Source organism: Oncorhynchus gorbuscha, linkage group LG13 (genome assembly GCF_021184085.1).
Source record: "Oncorhynchus gorbuscha isolate QuinsamMale2020 ecotype Even-year linkage group LG13, OgorEven_v1.0, whole genome shotgun sequence".
NCBI classification, from domain to species: domain Eukaryota; kingdom Metazoa; phylum Chordata; class Actinopteri; order Salmoniformes; family Salmonidae; genus Oncorhynchus; species Oncorhynchus gorbuscha.
Window position 1 is genome coordinate 86249209 of NC_060185.1, and position 22327 is coordinate 86271535.

At 44.6% G+C, this 22327-nt stretch overlaps 1 long non-coding RNA gene across 1 annotated transcript; it reads right to left on the bottom strand.

Moving 5' to 3' along the window:
• Positions 1-1586: 1586 nt before the first annotated feature.
• On the bottom strand, positions 1587-21237 carry LOC123993637. Its single transcript, XR_006831486.1, has 3 exons — positions 21069-21237; positions 10249-10569; positions 1587-5087 (listed from the first exon to the last, which is right to left on the bottom strand). It is a non-coding gene; the product is annotated as an uncharacterized LOC123993637 (long non-coding RNA).
• Between the last annotated feature and the right edge of the window lie 1090 nt (positions 21238-22327).

A 22327-nucleotide genomic window follows, 5' to 3' on the forward strand; every position in this document is an offset into this window, starting at 1 on the left:
TGCATCTACCTCCCCACAGAGGTCAAATCCCTGCGTCCACCTCCCCACTGGGGTCAAATCCCTGCGTCCACCTCCCCACTGGGGTCAAATCCCTGCGTCCACCTCCCCACTGGGGTTCAATCCCTGTGTCCACCTCCCCACTGGGGTTCAATCCCTGTGTCCACATAACAAGGCTACAGTTGAAGTCGGTAGTTTGCATACACCTAGGTTGGAGTCATTAAAACTCGTTTTTCAACCACTCCACAAATTTCTTGTTAACAAACTATAGTTTTGGCAAGTCGGTTAGGACATGACACAAGTAATTGTTCCAACAATTGTTTACAGACAGATTATTTCACTGTATCACAATTCCAGTGGGTCAGAAGTTTACATCGCACTAAATTGACTGTGCCTTTAAACTGCTTGGAAAGTTCCAGGAAATTATGTCATGGCTTTAGAAGCTTCTGATAGGCTAATTGACATTGCCTAAAATAATTGGAGGTGTACCTGGGGATGTATTTGAAGGCCTACCTTCAAACTCAATGCCTCTTTGCTTGACATCATGGGAAAATCAAAAGAAATCGGTCAAGACCTTAGAAAACCACAATTGAAGACATCCACAAGTCTGACTCATCCTTGGGAGCAATTTCCAAACACCTGAAGGTACCACGTTCATCTGTACAAGCAATAGTGCACAAGTTGGGATATGAACATACGGTCACTGTAGGGATGATGTCGTCGATACACTTATTGATGAAGCCGGTGACTGCGGTGGTATACTCCTCAAGGCCATTGGATGAATCCCGGAACATATTCCAGTCTGTGCTAGTAAAACCTGTAGTGTAGCATCCGCGTCATCTGACCACTTCGGTATTGAGCGAGGATTTAAGTTTTGCCTGCATTAAACTCACCGGCCACTAGGAGCTCCACTTCTGGATGAGCATTTTCTTGTTTGCTTATGGCCTTACACAGCTCGTTGAGTGTGGTCTTAGTGTCAGCATCGGTTTGTGGTAGCTACAAATAATACAGATGAGAACTCTCTTGGTAGATAGTGTGATCTACAGCTTATCATGAGGTATTCTACATCAGGCAAGCAATACCTCAAGACATCTTTAATACTAGACATTGCGCACCAGCAGTTACTGACATAGACACACACACCCCCGCCTTACCTGACATAACTGCTCTGTCCTGCCGATGCACGGAGAAGCCAGACCGCTCTGTTATCCATGTCGTCATTTATCCTCATCTACTGCTGTAGTCTAAATCACGGTGGTTACACAAGACTCGCCAGCCAAGGTCACAGCACTCCAGTGTGACTCCCCAGCCAAGGTCACAGCACTCCAGTGTGACTCCCCAGCCAAGGTCACAGCAGTGCAGTGTGACTCCCCAGCCAAGGTCACAGCACTCCAGTGTGACTCCCCAGCCAAGGTCACAGCACTCCAGTGGTATAAATAGACTCAGATCTATCCTGGAACCAATTACCAACCATAGAGATCTATAACACCCCCAACTTCTGCTACAGCAAGCACAGTAAAACACACAGACATACCCACAACTGACTGACTGAACACAGATCAGAGTGAAAGACACCAGACAATGTTGACTCTTTTTGGGAATAATTTATTCTTTACGCAAGATTTTCATGTCAGGCAAAGGCATCTACATAACAAACATTCACTTTTTTATGTTTCATGTTCTCTCCTTCAAAGAATGAGAATATTAAAAGTAACATAGCAATCAAATCATATTCATCCAGGATCTAGAAATTAAACAGGGAAAAAACGTTGCAAGCATTGAACAATATTACATGTACTCAAACATTCAAATATTCATTGTCATTGTCTTTAACAAAATGCATTCGATGCCAGCTCATAGGATTCATCCTAAGACAAACAGGAAACCAGCTCATAGGATTCATCCTAAGACAAACAGGAAACCAGCTCATAGGATTCATCCTAAGACAAACAAGAAACCAGCTCATAGGATTCATCCTAAGACAAACAGGAAACCAGCTCATAGGATTCATCCTAAGACAAACAGGAAACCAGCTCATAGGATTCATCCTAAGACAAACAGGAAACCAGCTCATAGGATTCATCCTAAGACAAACAGGAAACCAGCTCATAGGATTCATCCTAAGACAAACAGGAAACCAGCTCATAGGATTCATCCTAAGACAAACAGGAAACCAGCTCATAGGATTCATCCTAAGACAAACAGGAAACCAGCTCATAGGATTCATCCTAAGGCAAACAGGAAACCAGCTCATAGGATTCATCCTAAGGCAAACAGGAAACCACAGTAGCTGTTGTGCAAACATAACGGAGGACAATTCAAGCTTCAGCATGGTACATCAAGGGCAGGGGGTTGGCAAGGGCCACTGTAGCTTACTGGCACCCAATGGTCTAGGTAGCCATGACAGATACGGTGTAGAGAGTCATTCGTTAGGGTGGTATAGGGTTTAGGGGGTGGTATGACTAGAGGTTTGTTTGGGAGGATGGAGGGAGGCAGGAGAAGTACCTTACAGAGGTAAGATGTTAAAGTGCATGAGAGAGAGAGAGAGAGAGAGAGAGAGAGCGAGAGCGAGAGCGAGCGAGAGCGAGAGCGAGAGCGAGAGCGAGAGCGAGAGCGAGAGAGAGAGAGAGAATGGTGTGTGTGTGTGTGTGTGTGTGTGTGTTCGTGTATGTTGTGTCATCTACCGTAGAACGCCTGAGATATGAGTGCATATTGTGTGTGTGGTGTTTGAGAATGAATTTGTGTTCCACATGAAGCAATATCTACAGTACAGTGCCTGAGATTTAGGGAAGGTATTGTAGCTAAACTGCTACAGAGGGGTTAGGTCAGGTGTAGGAGCACAAGGATAGATACATAGAGGTTATCAATATAATGCTACCATTGTTCAGGAGGCACAGGGGTTCAGGCTGGACGTTTGGGAAGGAAAGCAGGAGTGCAAGGGGTACGGCTGATAGTTAGGGGGTAAGGCTGATAGTTAGGGGGTAAGGCTGATAGTTAGGGGAAAGAGAAGGATTGAGGTGGACTAACAGGAAGTAAGGCCAGTAACAGGAAGTAAGGCCAGATGGAGGGACAGTGTAACAGGTAGATCAGGGTTAGGGGTTAAACCTTAGGGGTTAGAGGTTAGGATAAAATGAGGGACTTTAATAACTTTCTTATTTTCCCCTAACCCTACCACAACTCCCCTAATTGAAGTAAACTAATGGACAACGATACTTAGGCTTCTACTTCCTGCCTATACATACTACCTACAATTTATGGACAATATATTTTACATTATCATCCCAGCCTTCAGCTACACTCAACCCCTCCCATCTATATATAGATTTCCACTGTGCTGGGATGTTCCACAAAAGCTCTGAAACTTTATATTCTCAGTTCCTACAGATTGTAAATTACATTTTAAAAATTGTGCTAAGAGTATTATTACATTATTGATCAATTGACTATGACTTTTCAAATCACCCAGCAGTGCTATTTGCAGAGATAGCTCCAGGTAAATGTTGACATTCCTGAACCTCCGACCAAAAAAAAGCTACATCAGGGCAGTACCAAAACAAGTGATCTAATGTCTCTGTCTCTTCACAGCAAAATCGGACGAGCTGGGATGGTTGTATCTCCCATATATATGACATTATGTTGGTTGCCAGAATTGTGGATAATAATTTAAATGGAAAAACTCAAAGTTTTGAATCTAGTGTTGTTTTGTGTATCAGTTCATAAACCAGGTACCATGGAATCAGTACATTGAAAGTCTCCCAACTATTTATCATCCTTTATGGTGCAGCTGTCAATATTCTGGTCCTTAAAAGAAACGGTTGTACTTTTTATTTACCACAATTTTCTTTAACCAATTTTGGTCTTTAATGCCGGGGCGACAGTCACGTTCCTTACCTCCCCTTTCCACAATGCTGCCATCAGTTGGTTATAATTTTAGAGAGAGCAGACATTTCCATACTTTGTTGTTAACTGCATGTGTGACATAATTCCACCAGTCCTATTTATTATATCATTTACGAAGATTATAACATTTTTTAAACCTTTTTTTGTTTTATTTGCTAGAGACTTTTCTCCGGCTTGCCATTAAAAATAAGGTGGAACTTTTTTGCTCATATAATTGAATAAACAAGTCGTTAGGTGTAGGCAGGGCCTTAAGGAAGTAAATAGGTCAACTGGGATATGAAAAAGAAATTCAATCAGGGCCATTTTTCCACAAATAAACAGAAGTCGTCCTTTCCATGGTAAAATGGTATCTAATTTGGCTAACTTTCTATAAATATATATTGTATCGAGATCATTTCTTTCTTTTGGGATATGTATACCAAGTATGTCCACTACATCATCGTCAGACCATTTTATTGGTAAACTATACGGTAATGTTAAAGTTGTCTTTTTTAGTGATCCAATACGTAATATGGTGCATTTATCATCATTCTGGTTGTAATCCAGAGGTTAGAAAAGGTTCTACATCCTCTAGGAGGCTGTGCAGGGATCCAAATTGCACATTTAAAAGAAAACATGAATGATCAGCGTACAATGACACCTTTGTTTTTAAGCCCTGTGTTTCTAGTCCCTTGATGTTATGGTTGGATCTGATTTGAATAGCTGACATTTAGATGGCAATAATAAATAGATATGCCGATAGTGGACAACCTTGTTTTACTCCTCTTGACAATGTAATACTTCCAGAGAAGTAGCCATTATTTGCCATTTTACACCTGGGGTTACTATACATAACTTTAAGCCATCTTATAAGAGACTCTCCAAATTAAAATGGTCCAGGCATTTACATATAAATTCTGGTTGTACTTTATCAAAGGGCTTTTCAAAGTCCGCTATAAATACCAGGCCTGGTTTCCCAGATACTCATAGTGTTCTATTTCTCCCAGTACTTGTTTTCTATTACAGATGAGAGGAACTATGGGTTAAGGGTTAGGAGTTAAAGGGTAAGGGTCAAAGCAGATAAGGGTAAGTGTCAGGGGTCAGAGGTTATGTGAGCATGTCCCACAAGCAGCAGCAGCAGAGAGCCGTCCAACAGGCAGTCAGACACGTGTCTCCTGAATCATCTCTCCTTCTCTCCTCCACCACGTACACTAGAGGAAGGGAGGGATGGGGAGAGAGAGAGAGAGGAAAACATTCATTTAAAGTTAAACCTTAACAAAGGGCACAGACAGATTTTTCACCTTGTCGGCTTGGGAACTCAAACCAGCAACCTTTCGGTTACTGGCCAAACGCTCTAACCGCTAGGCTACCTGCCGCCCTTGGAACACACATACTTGGAATACACAAGTCCTAACAACCTACTCTTCTTGTTATCTTTGGTATATTTTCTGTTAATCATTACTGTGCACACACACTCTCACACCTTACAAAGGCTGCCATCTGGAGTGAGTCAGGTCAGCTATGTGTTACCTGAGTGGCAAGGTACTACCCCAGTACAAAAAGGACTGCTCTCTAGCAACAGTTGCCAAGCAGTAAGTTCACTGTGTTCATAACCAAGTAGGAAGGTGGTATTTACCAAATACGACTGGAAAGAAAACACTTGAAAGGAAAGGGGATACCTAGTCAGTTGTCCAAATGAATGTATTCAACTGAAATGTGTATTCGGCATTTAACCCAACCCCTCTGAATCAGAGAGGTGCAGAGGGCTGCCTTTAATCGACATCCACGTCTTCGAATTCCCCCCCCCCCCCCCCCAACACGGTGGTTTTTGAGGAGATCAGGGAGTTTTGCAATGAAGAGGCTATGGACATCACATGCCCTGCACCAAAGTCAAGGGCAGGACAGAAACAGGCTCTCTGAATATAGATTCCCTTGTTCATGCGTGGTTTGGACAGACCAGTTACCAGCACTATCAACAGTGCCTCTATTCACATGACTCTCTCCTAACACACACCATACGTTGCTGCTATTTGTTTGTTATCCTGCTGCTCAGCCATTTTACCCTTGATTGTAGGCATATAACTACCTCGTCTCTCACCCATATCATTATTGTACATGCTGTATATTTGGTTTAGTTTGACACCATCTTTCTGATATTGCTACTATGCAAGTAACCATTTGGCTGTAATGTTTAACCTTCTGTAGAGACCATCCACTTAGCAAAATGTTGAGATATACGACTATTGATGTGTGGTCGTAACATCACGTATGAAGTGTCCACCACATGCATCTGTTTATGTACATGTGCACCTCACTCCGGTTTCAACTCCTTTATGGAATACTGTAAGTGCAACAGTATATGAAATATGCACTGGTATCAAGGCATTGGTGTAAAAAATGTGAATACTACTTAAGTAGTTTGTGGTATATATTTGTCTACATTTACTTCACTGCATTCATAAAGAAAATGTACTTTTTTACTTGCATTTCCCTTAACCCAAAAGTACTTGGCACAAATTCACACTGTTCAAGAGAACATCCCTACTGCCTCTAATCTAGCCAACCCACTAAACACAAATGCTTAGTTTGTACACTTTTGTTTTCTTCCCCTTTTGGAAATATCTGTCTGGTTTAAGGAATTTGGAAATGTCTACTTTTACTGACGTGGGATGTGGCTGGGGGTCACAGCATTTATTTCACATGACCCATCAATTTAGACAAGTAACATTTACCTGGAATTGGTCCATATTGCAAGCTACCCCTTTTAGTCTTCATCTTTACTTCACTGTTTAGCGCGCGACCTCACGTGTGAATCCTTAGAGACGGCTGGGAACAGGACTTGTAGGTATCAAAGGCCCTTTTCTCAAGTGAGTTTACAAGTTGATCTACTTTCCCATTGTTCCTCAATTGCAGTTGTAAGATATACCATTTTGTAGCTCTGAGTCTCTACTTTTATTTCTTTTGCTACATAAGACCAATTTCAGCTGGTCAGTCACAAGCGAGTGAATGCATCCAACTGGTAAATTCCCACCTCCCACTTGGTTATGAATGCAGCATTCAAGTCCCGTTGCCTGGTGAATAGTGGACTGCCACTAAGAAACCACTGAGAAGGTATCATCCAGGTGAACAAATACAGGGCCTGACTAAAGTCTGTAAAGTTACCTTTCTGATTTAGACAATACCCCTTTATATGACAAGAACAAAGGCAGAAACTGATCTGGCTATCATGTGGTTAGCTACAACAAACTTCACCTTTAAGAACACACAAGGGGATGCTGATATAAAAGAACCGTGTACAGTACATTCAGAAAGTATTCAGACCCCTTGACTTTCTCCACGTTACAGCCTTATTCTAAAATGGATTAAATCAAATGATTCAATCTACACACAACACCCCATAATGACAGAGCAAAAACAAGTTTAGACATTTTTGCAAATGTATATAAAAAAAAAACTTTGTACATAAGTATTCAGACCCTTTGTTATGAGACACAAAATTGAGCTCAGGTGCATCCTGTTTCCATTGATCATCCTTGAGATGTTTCTCCAACTTGGAGTCCACCATGAGGAAGGAATTTTCCACAGAGCTCTGAGACAGGATTGTGTCGAGGCACAGATCTGGGGAAATGTACCAAAAACATTTTTGCAGCATTGAAGGTCCCCAAGAACACAGTGGCCTTCATCATTTTTAAACTGGTAGAAGAAGTTTAGAACCACCAAGACTCTTCCTAGAGCTGGCCGCCCGGCCAAACTGAGCAATCGAGGGAGAAGGTCCTTCGTCAGGGAGCTGACCAGAACCCGATGGTCACTCTGGCAGAGCTCTAGAGATGGGAGAACCTTCCAGAAGAACAACAATCTCTTCTGCACTCCACCTTTATGGTAGAGTGGCCAGCTCACCTGATTCACCTAGTCAAGGGCCTGAACCAGCTCACCTGATTCACCTATTCAAGGGCCTGAACCAGCTCACCTGATTCACCTAGTCAAGGGCCTGAACCAGCTCACGTGATTCACCTAGTCAAGGGCCTGAACCAGCTCACCTGATTCACCTAGTCAAGGGCCTGAACCAACTCACCTGATTCGCCTAGTCAAGGGCCTGAACAAGCTCACCTGATTCACCTAGTCAAGGGCCTGAACCAGCTCACCTGATTCACCTAGTCAAGGGCCTGAACCAGCTCACCTGATTCACCTAGTCAAGGGCCTGAACAAGCTCACCTGATTCACCTAGTCAAGGGCCTGAACCAGCTCACATGATTCACCTAGTCAAGGGCCTGAACCAGCTCACATGATTCACCTAGTCAAGGGCCTGAACCAGCTCACATGATTCACCTAGTCAAGGGCCTGAACCAGCTCACATGATTCACCTAGTCAAGGGCCTGAACCAGCTCACCTGATTCACCTAGTCAAGGGCCTGAACCAGCTCACCTGATTCACCTAGTCAAGGGCCTGAACCAGCTCACCTGATTCACCTAGTCAAGGGCCTGAACCAGCTCACCTGACTCACCTAGTCAATGGCCTGAACCAGCTCACCTGATTCACCTAGTCAAGGGCCTGAACCAGCTCACCTGATTCACCTAGTCAAGGGCCTGAACCAGCTCACCTGATTCACCTAGTCAAGGGCCTGAACCAGCTCACCTGATTCACCTAGTCAAGGGCTTGATGATTAGTTGACAAGTTCAATCTAGCTCTGGAATATTTAATTTAATTAGGCAAGTCAGTTAAGAACAAATTCTTATTTACAATGACGGTCTACCCCTGGCCAAACCTGGATGACGCTGGACCAATTGTGCACCGCCCTATGGGACTACCAATCATGGCTGGTTGTGATAGAGCCTGGAATCAAACCAGGGTCTGTAGTGCTAGCGCTAACGGTGCCTTAGACCGCTGCACCACTCCCAAAGCACCTCCAGCGTCTTTGCATTCAGAGAAGTCAAGGTAGGGACCCCATTTAGTCGACTGGTTGATTATTTGGTCCATAGAGATTTCTTTAGTCAATCACAAGACACCCGTCTGATTTACGTCTGTCTGAGTGGACTAATCCATTGTGGAGGCCACGGGGTGGGACAGTTCATCACTCTAAGACATGTGATATGGTTATACTATGTTAAAATAATGGTGCAACACTAATCAATCTAATATTATTTTATAACAAATGTGCTTTGTCCATCATTGGACACGGTCATTGGACACAGTCATTGGACACAGTCATTGGACACAGTCATTGGACACAGTCATTGGACACAGTCATTGGACACGGTCATTGGACACGGTCATTGGACACAGTCATTGGACACGGTCATTGGACACAGTCATTGGACACGGTCATTGGACACGGTCATTGGACACGGTCATTGGACACGGTCATTGGACACGGTCATTGGACACGGTCATTGGACACGGTCATTGGACACGGTCATTGGACACGGTCATTGGACACGGTCATTGGACACGGTCATTGGACACGGTCATTGGACACGGTCATTGGACACGGTCATTGGACACGGTCATTGGATACGGTCGCTGTCCACCGTTCTGAAACAATCTTCAGTGTGCCGTAGAACTGGCACCTTTACCTATGTGCATAATACCGAAGTTAACCAGCATATTGGGATTGAGAACAATGTGGCGGAGGCCGCAGCAGAGAGGAGGTAACATTCCTTGCCTTAGCCTAATTGTCTAAGACAGTTGAGGAGAGAGGAAGCCCCAATTCAATGAAGTCTATAATCAACTGTTAAATGTGCCTGTCTTCATAAATCCTCCATATACATACAGACATCTCCAGAAATAAGACAGATTCTGTTTCCTGTTTGACTGTGTGTTTAATAACTTACTGATTCTGTGAACCTCATGCAGCAGCAAAATGTTGCATAAAGCAATTTCACAGATTTGGCCGTTTTAATCTTTGCTCTGCTGTGATCAAGGCTTTAAAAATATTTTTTGTTAGAACAGTATTACTTACAATGTATTTAGTGTTATTTACACTGTTCCAAACAGGCAGAACAATGATACTGTAATATAACAGCACCTGTTTGTCACACATAATATACACACAGCTCTCACAACTATACCCTCCTTCTTCTTGATCTCCTTATTGTTATTATTATTAGTATTATGATAATAAGTCATGTCACTATCATTAGTGGTCTTTGTATAGTATCCTTGTATAACCACACAGCTGTAGGCCTAAGAGCGGACCTGTTCAGTCTTAATACCGTAACTTACTTAGGCCTATATTTCAATATACAGATCAATCAATCATTCATTTGTTATTGCCATCACACAGCATATGAGACATTCATGCTCCTCACCCCCCTCCTTCTCACACTTCTTTTCCTCCCCTCACCCCTCTTCCACTCTCCTCGTTCTCCCTCTCACCTGTGTTTTTAGGTGCCTCTCCATACATGGGTCCTGGGGGTGGTCCTCCTTGCCATCCAAACTGGGGCTGTCCAGGGTAGCCCTCCTGGTAGGGGCCTGCTTGTCCCTGGCCGGGGTAGGGTCCAGGCGGTCCCCCAGGGCCAGCAGGGTAGCCTGGGTTTTGAGGAGGGAATCCTCCAGGTTGCTCCATGTTTACGGGGTAACCCTGGGGAGGGTATCCTTGCTGGGGGTAACCCTGCTGGGGGTAACCCTGCTGGGGGTAACCAGGGGCCTGGTACGGAGGAGGCTGCTCAAAATTCATCTGCTATACAACAGAGACACCTGTAGAAAGAGAGGGGAAGGGAAGAGGTGAAAAGGGAGGGAGGGAGGGAGGGAGGGAGGGAGGGAGGGAGGGAGGAGGGGGAGGGAGGGGGAGGGAGGGAGGGAGGGAGGGAGGGAGGGAGGGAGGGAGGGAGGGAGGGGGAGGGAGGGAGGGGGAGGGTGTTTAACGTTTATTCTAATGCGTAAACACAATTCCTTTTGTATTGCTCCTATAATGAAGCCAATAAACCTATGTTGAATGTAACCGAACAGAGAGGAGGAGCATTTAGGGAAAAAAGAGAGATTGGAGGAGAGGCACAAACAAATGTATTGTTGCAGTTCCACAGCCCTGCAGAGAGTCAACACAGGCTGGAGCAAACAATAGACAAGTGTGTGTGAGAGAAAGTCCCTAGGAGTCCCTTTAGCCAGGAGTCCCTTTAGCCAGGAGTCCCTTTTTAGCCAGGAGTCCCTTTTTAGCCAGGAGTCCCTTTTTAGCCAGGAGTCCCTTTTTAGCCAGGAGTCCCTTTTTAGCCAGGAGTCCCTTTTTAGCCAGGAGTCCCTTTTTAGCCAGGAGTCCCTTTTTAGCCAGGAGTCCCTTTTTAGCCAGGAGTCCCTTTAGCCAGGAGTCCTTTTAGCCAGGAGTCCCTTTTTAGCCAGGAGTCCTTTTTAGCCAGGAGTCCTTTTTAGCCAGGAGTCCCTTTTTAGCCAGGAGTCCCTTTTTAGCCAGGAGTCCCTTTTTAGCCAGGAGTCCCTTTTTAGCCAGGAGTCCCTTTTTAGCCAGGAGTCCCTTTTTAGCCAGGAGTCCCTTCAGCCAGGAGTCCCTTTAGCCAGGAGTCCCTTTAGCCAGGAGTCCCTTTAGCCAGTGGTTGTCACTCGCCCCCCATTTCCTGTAGTCCACGATCAGCTCCTTTGTCTTGCTGACATTGAGGGAGAGGTTGTTTCTCCGGCACCACACTGTCAGGTCCCTGACCTCCTCCCTGTAGGCTGACTCATCGTCACCGGTGATCAGGCCTACCAACGTCGTGTTGTCAGGGAACTTGATCATGGTGTAGGAGTTGTGCGTGGCCACACAGTCGTGGGTGAACAGGGAGTACAGGGGGGACTAAGCACGCACCCCTGTGTTTAGGGTCAGTGTGGTAGAGGTGATGTTCCTACCCTCACCACCTGGGGTGGTCCAGGTTCCAGTTGCAGAGGGAGGTGTTCAGTACAGGAGTCCTAAGCTTGGTGACGAGCTTGGAGGGGACAATGGTGTTGAACGTTGAGCTGTAATCAATGAACAGCATTCTCACATAGGTGTTCTTATCTAGGTGGGTGTGGGCAGTTGTGGAAAGAAATTGAGATTGCGTCATCCCATGGATCTGTTGGGGCGGTATGCAAATTGGTACACTAGTTGTAGTTGACCGAGGTAAACCCCTCCCCCCTCAATTTCACAGACTCTACTGCCCTGTCCGCCCGGTGAATGGAGAATCTATCGTGTTCCAAGAGTCCCGTTGGTAAAAAATCTGCAAGGTCATTCTCTTATTATCAAGTGACTGTACATTAGCCAGTAGAATGGAAGGAAAAGGTGGCCGGATTTACGGTTAATCTCACCAGGATCCCCGTCTCTTGCCTCTCTAATGCCGGAGTTTCCTTTTGGGTCGCCTGAAAATTGGGTTGAAATTACTGAGAGATCCCAGGGCAGATGATTGGAAGTGGAAGCTGGAATTGGTTTAAGTAACAGCTGATCTGATGTTCAAGAGTTCTTGTTGGTTGTAAGAAATAACAGCAGATACATTTTGTGAAAATAACAGTTAAAATAAACAACAAAATAATCACAAAATAACATTTTGACCCCTAGTTGTCATTGTACAATGTCACTGTTGTATGACCGTTCTCCCTGTGTAGGTCAAACGCATGGCCACATGCTTCCAGTTGTATTTCTAGAAACACACAGCTCTGTTCTTAACTAGTAGTCAGAGTCATCATACCAGAGAAGTCTGTCAGCTAGCGGTTTCAACCCTTCTATGAGGAAGTGTTTACACACACATACGTCCAACCTATACATTTGCTAGCAACCTAAAGGAAGAAGTAAAGTACAAATAAACTAGTACAGCACATCTTTCTCATGACATCATGCAAAGCCTGAGTGCATCGTGACTCACACCCCTGAACCTGATTGGCCTAACCTCTCTGCCCTCTATCCAACTAACAATGGACTACAGTCACGGCAAGAAGAGTCCAAACACAGAGTCAATCATTCACACTTAAAATAGGAAGTAGCTACTAGCTGTGACCACTAGCTGTGTGAGAGAGAGTGAGAGAGTGAGGGAGAGAGTGAGAGAGCAAGAGAGCGAGCGATAGAGCGGGAGACAGACAGACTCTCTCTTGCTCCTCGCCCTCTCTCTCGCCCGCTCGCCCTCGCACAGACAGACAGACAGACAGACAGACAGACAGACAGACAGACAGACAGACAGACAGACAGACAGACAGACAGACAGACAGACAGACAGACAGACAGACAGACAGACAGACAGACAGACAGACAGACAGACAGACAGACAGACAGACAGACAGACAGACAGACAGACAGACAGACAGACAGACAGACAGACAGACAGACAGACAGACAGACAGACAGACAGACAGACAGACAGACAGACAGACAGACAGACAGACAGACAGACAGACAGACAGACAGACAGACAGACAGACAGACAGACAGACAGACAGACAGACAGACAGACAGACAGACAGACAGACAGACAGACAGACAGACAGACAGACAGACAGACAGACAGACAGACAGACAGACAGACAGACAGACAGACAGACAGACAGACAGACAGACAGACAGACAGACAGACAGACAGACAGACAGACAGACAGACAGACAGACAGACAGACAGACAGACAGACAGACAGACAGACAGACAGACAGACAGACAGACAGACAGACAGACAGACAGACAGACAGACAGACAGACAGACAGACAGACAGACAGACAGACAGACAGACAGACAGACAGACAGACAGACAGACAGACAGACAGACAGACAGACAGACAGACAGACAGACAGACAGACAGACAGACAGACAGACAGACAGACAGACAGACAGACAGACAGACAGACAGACAGACAGACAGACAGACAGACAGACAGACAGACAGACAGACAGACAGACAGACAGACAGACAGACAGACAGACAGACAGACAGACAGACAGACAGACAGACAGACAGACAGACAGACAGACAGACAGACAGACAGACAGACAGACAGACAGACAGACAGACAGACAGACAGACAGACAGACAGACAGACAGACAGACAGACAGACAGACAGACAGACAGACAGACAGACAGACAGACAGACAGACAGACAGACAGACAGACAGACAGACAGACAGACAGACAGACAGACAGACAGACAGACAGACAGACAGACAGACAGACAGACAGACAGACAGACAGACAGACAGACAGACAGACAGACAGACAGACAGACAGACAGACAGACAGACAGACAGACAGACAGACAGACAGACAGACAGACAGACAGACAGACAGACAGACAGACAGACAGACAGACAGACAGACAGACAGACAGACAGACAGACAGACAGACAGACAGACAGACAGACAGACAGACAGACAGACAGACAGACAGACAGACAGACAGACAGACAGACAGACAGACAGACAGACAGACAGACAGACAGACAGACAGACAGACAGACAGACAGACAGACAGACAGACAGACAGACAGACAGACAGACAGACAGACAGACAGACAGACACAGACAGAGCAAGCGAGATGACTCAAGAAATACAGTCATTGTAACAAGGTAGAGTGTAGAGCATTCTGCTGGTGTAGATTCTAGGCCTAGACCATTACGCCCTACATTAGGTCCGTTGAGTAGTGAAACACTGCCTCTCCCCCATCAGCTGGGAATGCCACAGCACAACAAACTGCAGGACAGAAGGAAAGTGGGCCAGTGAGACAGTGAGGCGTTGTCCTTCCATCCCCCATTGTTCGCTGGGTTATATTCACACACAGGGTTTACTGTAAACATCTCAACCTCCCTCAACAATCAGAGCATTGTTTAGAGAACATCACCTGACCCAGATCACCTGACCCAGATCACCTGACCCATCTTTCTAAATTGTAAAGGAGTGGGACAACATTCCACAGACCACTATTAACAGCCTGATCAACACTATGCAAAGGAGATGTGTCACCCTGCATAAGGCAAATGGTGGAACTGACTGGTTCTGATCCACGCACCTACCTTCTTTTAAAGTTTCTGAGACCAACAGATGCATATCTGTATTCCCAGTCATGTGAAATCCATAGATTAGAGCCTCATTTATTTATTCCAATTGACTGATTTCCTTATATGAACAAACTGACTCAGTAAAATCTTGCATGTTGTTATATATTTATAATATAATAATAATATATGCCATTTAGCAGACGCTTTTATCCAAAGCGACTTACAGTCTTCTGTTCAGTGAAGCTACTTCACATGCTGATATTGATTTTTGGTATTATTGTGTGTTGTTACGTTTACTAGCTAGCTACCTAGTGCCAAAAAACACCTGGATCACCTTTTGTTCAGTAAACCCAGTGATAAGAGGTTCTAGGGAGGCTGGAGTGGGTGATACTACTAAGAGCATGTTTGAAGACCACACTACAAGTCCCAAATTCAGAAAGGTCAGATTGAAAGAGGAACAAGTCATGTTTCCTACACATTTTTAACACGGCATAAATGGACTTCCTCTAATCTGCGTTGCGAGTCGGCCTAATCTTCCTCTAATCTGCGTTGCGAGTCGGCCTAATCTTCCTCTAATCTGCGTTGCGAGTCGGCCTAATCTTCCTCTAATCTGCGTTGCGAGTCGGCCTAATCTTCCTCTAATCTGCGTTGCGAGTCGGCCTAATCTTCCTCTAATCTGCATTGCGAGTCGGCCTAATATTCCTCTAATCTGCGTTGCGAGTCGGCCTAATCTTCATCTAATCTGCGTTGCGAGTCGGCCTAATCTTCCTCTAATCTGCGTTGCGAGTCGGTCTAATCTTCCTCTAATCTGCGTTGCTAGTCGGCCTAATCTTCCTCTAATCTGTGTGTTGCGAGTCGGCCTAATCTTCCTCTAATCTGTGTGTTGCGAGTCGGCCTAATCTTCCTCTAATCTGTGTGTTGCGAGTCGGCCTAATCTTCCTCTAATCTGTGTGTTGCGAGTCGGCCTAATCTTCCTCTAATCTGTGTGTTGTGAGTCGGCCTAATCTTCCTCTAATCTGTGTGTTGCGAGTCGGCCTAATCTTCCTCTAATCTGTGTGTTGTGAGTCGGCCTAATCTTCCTCTAATCTGTGTGTTGTGAGTCGGCCTAATCTTCTCCTGTTGGCTGCTGAAAATATTAAAAATCTCCACACATATTCTGGGTGTGCGTGTGCGTGTCTTGATTTTACTTGAAGGGTTATGAAACGATGACCAAACATGTCACCTGTACACACTGTTAACAGATGGCTGGTGAGGTAGTTGAGTAACCATGGTTACTCTCCTGAGCTGTGAGGAACAGATGCTCCTGTCGATTCTCAATAAGTACCTTCACTAACGCTAAAACCCCCTTCACACACACCGTTACCCTGGAGAACATTTGGTCCTGGGTCCATAAATACACACTGTAGTAATATTGTTACACAACAAACTCTCCTTCATAACTGACTGGTTTATCAGAAATGTTTGCTAAACTAACCTTCCTCTTCCTGTCCAAGATCCAGTTCAGTTGCGTTTGAGCTCTAGTGTGTGTTCGTCAGTTGGTCATTGATGGAAAGGGCTGCCAGTGTCGAGGCACTGTACTGACCCATGACTGACATTGTTTCCACAACACACACACAGGCAGAGAGAAACTGCATCATCACCGTCTCTCTCCACCTCTCTCACACACACAGCCTAGTGCAATAGTAGAAATGTTAGTAGCAATTGTTGAGCAAAATCACACTGCACTACAGCTGATCTGTAAGTCTAGCTAACTCAGGAGACAGGTAGCATCACTAAAACTACAGCTGATCTGTAACTCTAGCTAACTAAGGAGACAGGTAGCATCACTAAAACTACAGCTGATCTGTAACTCTAGCTAACTAAGGAGACAGGTAGCATCACTAAAACTACAGCTGATCTGTAAGCCTAGCTAACTAAGGAGACAGGTAGCATCACTAAAACTACAGCTGATCTGTAACTCTAGCTAACTAAGGAGACAGGTAGCATCACTAAAACTACAGCTGATCTGTAAGCCTAGCTAACTCAGGAGAAAGGTAGATAGTGACTTGCGAAAGTATTCGGCCCCCTTGAACTTTGTGACCTTTTGCCACATTTCAGGCTTCAAACATAAAGATATAAAACTGTATTTTTTTGTGAAGAATCAACAACAATCAACACAATCATGAAGTGGAACAACATTTATTGGATATTTCAAACTTTTTTAACAAATCAAAAACTGAAAAATTGGGCGTGCAAAATTATTCAGCCCCTTTACTTGCAGTGCAGCAAACTCTCTCCAGAAGTTCAGTGAGGATCTCTGAATGATCCAATGTTGACAGAAATGACTAATGATGATAAATACAATCCACCTGTGTGTAATCAAGTCTCCGTATAAATGCACCTGCACTGTGATAGTCTCAGAGGTCCATTAAAAGCGCAGAGAGCATCATGAAGAACAAGGAACACCCCAGGCAGGTCCGAGATACTGTTGTGAAGAAGTTTAAAGCCGGATTTGGATACAAAAAGATTTCCCAAGCTTTAAACATCCCAAGGAGCACTGTGCAAGCGATAGTATTGAAATGGAAGGAGAATCAGACCACTGCAAATCTACCAAGACCTGGCCGTCCCTCTAAACTTTCAGCTCATACAAGGAGAAGACTGATCAGATATGCAGCCAAGAGGCCCATGATCACTCTGGATGAACTGCAGAGATCTACAGCTGAGGTGGGAGACTCTGTACATAGGACAACAATCAGTCGTATATTGCACAAATCTGGCCTTTATGAAAGAGTGGCAAGAAGAAAGCCATTTCTTAATTTCTTAAAGATATCGAAAAAAAAGTGTTGTTTAAAGTTTGCCACAAGCCACCTGGGAGACACACCAAACATGTAGAAGAAGGTGCTCTGGTCAGATGAAACCAGAATTGAACTTTTTGGCAACAATGCAAAACGTTATGTTTGGCGTAAAAGCAACACACCTCATCACCCTGAACACACCATCCCCACTGTCAAACATGGTGGTGGCAGCATCATGGTTTGGGCCTGCTTCTCTTCAGCAGGGACAGGGAAGATGGTTAAAATTGATGGGAAGATGGATGTAGCCAAATACAGGACCATCCTGGAAGAAAACCTGATGGAGTCTGCAAAAGACCTGAGACTGGGACGGAGATTTGTCTTCCAACAAGACAATGATCCAAAACATAAAGCAAAATCTACAATGGAATGGTTCAAAAATAAACATATCCAGGTGTTAGAATGGCCAAGTCAATGTCCAGACCTGAATCCAATCGAGAATCTGTGGAAAGAACTGAAAACTGCTGTTCACAAATGCTCTCCATCCAACCTCACTGAGCTCGAGCTGTTTTGCAAGGAGGAATGGGAAAAAATGTCAGTCTCTCGATGTGCAAAACTGATAGAGACATACCCCAAGCGACTTACAGCTGTAATCGCAGCAAAAGGTGGCGCTACAAAGTATTAACTTAAGGGGGCTGAATAATTTTGCACGCCCAATTTTTCAGTTTTTGATTTGTTAAAAAAGTTTGAAATATCCAATAAATGTCGTTCCACTTCATGATTGTGTCCCACTTGTTGTTGATTCTTCACAAAAAAATACAGTTTTATATCTTTATGTTTGAAGCCTGAAATGTGGCAAAAGGTCGCAAAGTTCAAGGGGGCCGAATACTTTCGCAAGGCACTGTATATCGTAGGCTTATATACCTGTCTATACCCCATGTGAGCTAATTAGCTAACAACAGGACACACACATCTACTCACAGAAACTAGCATCTAGAACAACACCACAAATGGCCCTTCTGACCTCTGTCTCCTTGAGACCTCACCTGTACCTGGCTGTGTCGGTCTCCTGGCCAACCCTGCACCACACTGACTCGCTTGCCACAATGAAAGGCTAGAGAGTTTGCCTCTTATCTCTCCATTTAATCCACCCTTTACCAAGTCATGAAGTGAAATGTCTGTAGTGGTACAAACAGCTAGGCCTTCAGTTGTGTAGTCAGGGGTCTCTCCCACATAGGGACTTTGTACAATGTATGGTTCCAGTTTTACAGAGTGAGGGTATGGTTCCAGTATATGGTGAAAGGATGGAACATACTTCTCAAACGCACTAAGATCCCAGTCCTAAATGAGTAAATGTCCAGGGTTATAATAGTCAACTAGGCCTAATAGAACCGCAGCCGGCTGGGGCATAGATCATTCATCAAAATGAAATGGAAAGAACTGGGATGATATTTCAACATTGTGCAGTTGATAGTCTAAAATACTCCCTCAATTAGGTTTATTTTTCCTGCCACGTCCTTTATAGGGTACATTTATGAGGGGGATTTTGCTGTGTAAAATAGGCTATTAGGCTATTCTTCTTCACTGGCGTCTTATGTTAGACTACAGTGTTGTGGCGTCTCGTGTAAACCTACAGTGTTGTTGTGGCGTCTCGTATAAGCCTACAGTGTTGTTGTGGCCTCTCCTATTAGTCTACAGTGTTGTTGTGGCGTCTCCTATTAGTCTACAGTGTTGTTGTGGCGTCTCCTATTAGTCTACAGTGTTGTTGTGGCGTCTCCTATTAGTCTACAGTGTTGTTGTGGCGTCTCGTGTAAACCTACAGTGTTGTTGTGGCGTCTCGTATAAACCTACAGGGTTGTTGTGGCGTCTCGTATAAGCCTACAGTGTTGTGGCGTCTCGTATAAGCCTACAGTGTTGTTGTGGCGTCACGTATTAGCCTACAGTGTTGTTGTGGCGTCACGTATTAGCCTACAGTGTTGTTGTGGCGTCTCATGACAGCCTACAGTGTTGTTGTGGCGTCTCGTATAAGCCTACAGTGTGGTTGTGGCGTCTCATGATAGCCTACAGGGTTGTTGTGGCGTCTCGTATAAACCTACAGGGTTGTTGTGGCGTCTCGTATTAGCCTACAGGGTTGTTGTGGCGTCTCGTATAAACCTACAGGGTTGTTGTGGTGTCTCGTATAAGTCTACAGTGTTGTTGTGCCGTCTCGTATAAGCCGACAGTGTTGTTGTGGCGTCTCGTATAAACCTACAGTGTTGTTGTGGTGTCTCGTATAAGCCTACAGTGTTGTTGTGGCATCTCGTATAAACCTACAGTGTTGTTGTGGCGTCTCGTATAAGTCTACAGTGTTGTTGTGGCGTCTCGTATAAGCCTACAGTGTGGTTGTGGCGTCTCATGATAGCCTACAGTGTTGTTGTGGCGTCTCATGATAGCCTACAGTGTTGTTGTGGCGTCTCGTATAAACCTACAGGGTTGTTGTGCCGTCTCGTATAAGCCGACAGTGTTGTTGTGGCGTCTCGTATAAGCCTACAGTGTTGTTGTGGCGTCTCTTATTAGCCTACAGTGTTGTTGTGGCGTCTCGTATAAACCTACAGGGTTGTTGTGGCGTCTCGTATAAACCTACAGGGTTGTTGTGGCGTCTCGTATAAACCTACAGGGTTGTTGTGGCGTCTCGTATAAACCTACAGGGTTGTTGTGGCGTCTCGTATAAACCTACAGGGTTGTTGTGGCGTCTCGTATAAGCCTACAGTGTTGTTGTGGCGTCTCTTATTAGCCTACAGTGTTGTTGTGGCGTCTCGTATAAGCCTACAGTGTTGTTGTGGCGTCTCGTATAAACCTACAGGGTTGTTGTGGCGTCTCGTATAAACCTACAGGGTTGTTGTGGCGTCTCGTATAAACCTACAGGGTTGTTGTGGCGTCTCGTATAAACCTACAGGGTTGTTGTGGCGTCTCTTATTAGCCTACAGTGTTGTTGTGGCGTCTCGTATAAGCCTACAGTTTGGTTGTGGCGTCTCGTATAAGCCTACAGTGTGGTTGTGGCGTCTCGTATAAGCCTACAGTGTGGTTGCATTGATGCCATATCAATGGAACAAAATAACACTTTACTCGGATCTTTGGCTTTATTAACAACTAGCTACTTGATTAAAAACCATCTACAGCATAGCATATAGGCTAGGTCAGTTGATTTGCTGCGATAGGCCACTTTCAAAATATTAGGCTAAATAGAAATCAATGTATCACGAATTATATCATAGCTAATGATTTGTCTTACACGACTTTATCTCCCTTTCTATTATGTAAAATGTATTGTTGGATACAACGTATCTGGAGAAAGAGACCCAGCTGCGTGGTCGCCTCAATAAGACAAGGATGGATTACAACCATCACCTGCACAGGGCCAAACCCCAAGAACAACGCTGTCGAGTTGCAATTTTCCAACAGTCCGCAACTAAGAGACAGACATATGGACCACAATAAAATATTATCACCTACCTTATGAGAAATTATATGCCTTTTCAACAGAATGTCCAACTCCTCTTTTTAAAAAAAAACTATTCGGCAGGATCTTTATTGCTTATTGCTTTCCTTCCAATTTTTTTTTTACCGCACTGAACAACCGCCTCGTCTTATAACTCAGTGCGCATCTCTCTGTTGTCTGGGAACCGTGACGTCACCCCGATGGTTGCGCGAGGGGTTTGCATAGAAAAACCATGTTCGAAACGACATTAACCGCGTTTCACTGGTTGGCTGTGGTGAACTATCGTTGTTTACACGGACCAATCAGAGCGAAGTGCGGTGAGAGTCTGGTGAATGAGATTCATCGAAAGTGAAGACTACTGACCATCTGACTTGATTGGTCATTAATTATACATCACAGAAAGATGTGACGACTTACACAGAAATAGGACATTTGAATGAGTCTTATCAGTTGAGCAAGCAATATTTATCCATATATAGTGTCTTCGATGAGATTGGTTAATATATTGTTTTATCATAAGATATATTGGCTAACTGTAGAAAAATGACAATTGGACTAATACAGTCTACTTTACTTGTTTATAAAAGTCCTAAAAAACACAGCCGTGAAATTGTGTTTATATTTATACTACTTCATAAATAGATAAAAAATAAAACTAGTGTTTCATAGGCTAACACGTCATAGGTCCTGACATGGCCCCTCACACACATAACACTCTATCTACAAATCAAATCATTTTATAATAGGTTTAATGTAATGAACAACAGAGTAGCCAAGCCCCGAGCGTCGGCCACAGTACATTTCCATGACAGATGCAACTCCTTCTTCTCACCAGCAGAGGTCAGTGTCACTCAGCTGTGTGACTGAGGTGTGACAAAAAAGACATGGAGCAGCACAAGCGCTTTATCTCCAATGTCCCTAGCGTCGAACTGTGCACACACACGCAAGCACACACACACACACACGCACACGCACACACACACACACACACACACACACACACACACACACACACACACACACACACACACACACACACACACACACACACACACACACACACACACACTGGTAGGAGACAGGATGGTGAAACACAGTCGCATTCCATGTGGCACAGACAGAGAGCTATGTGACATATGGCAGCTGTAAAAGGCAATAGCAAATTATAGCAGGCCCAGAGAGACCACAGCCCCTTTCCCCTAGCACTATCTTTATTCTAGCTCCTAGCCCATAAACCCCAGCCCAGGCGTAACCCTAGCTCTACTCTAGACCC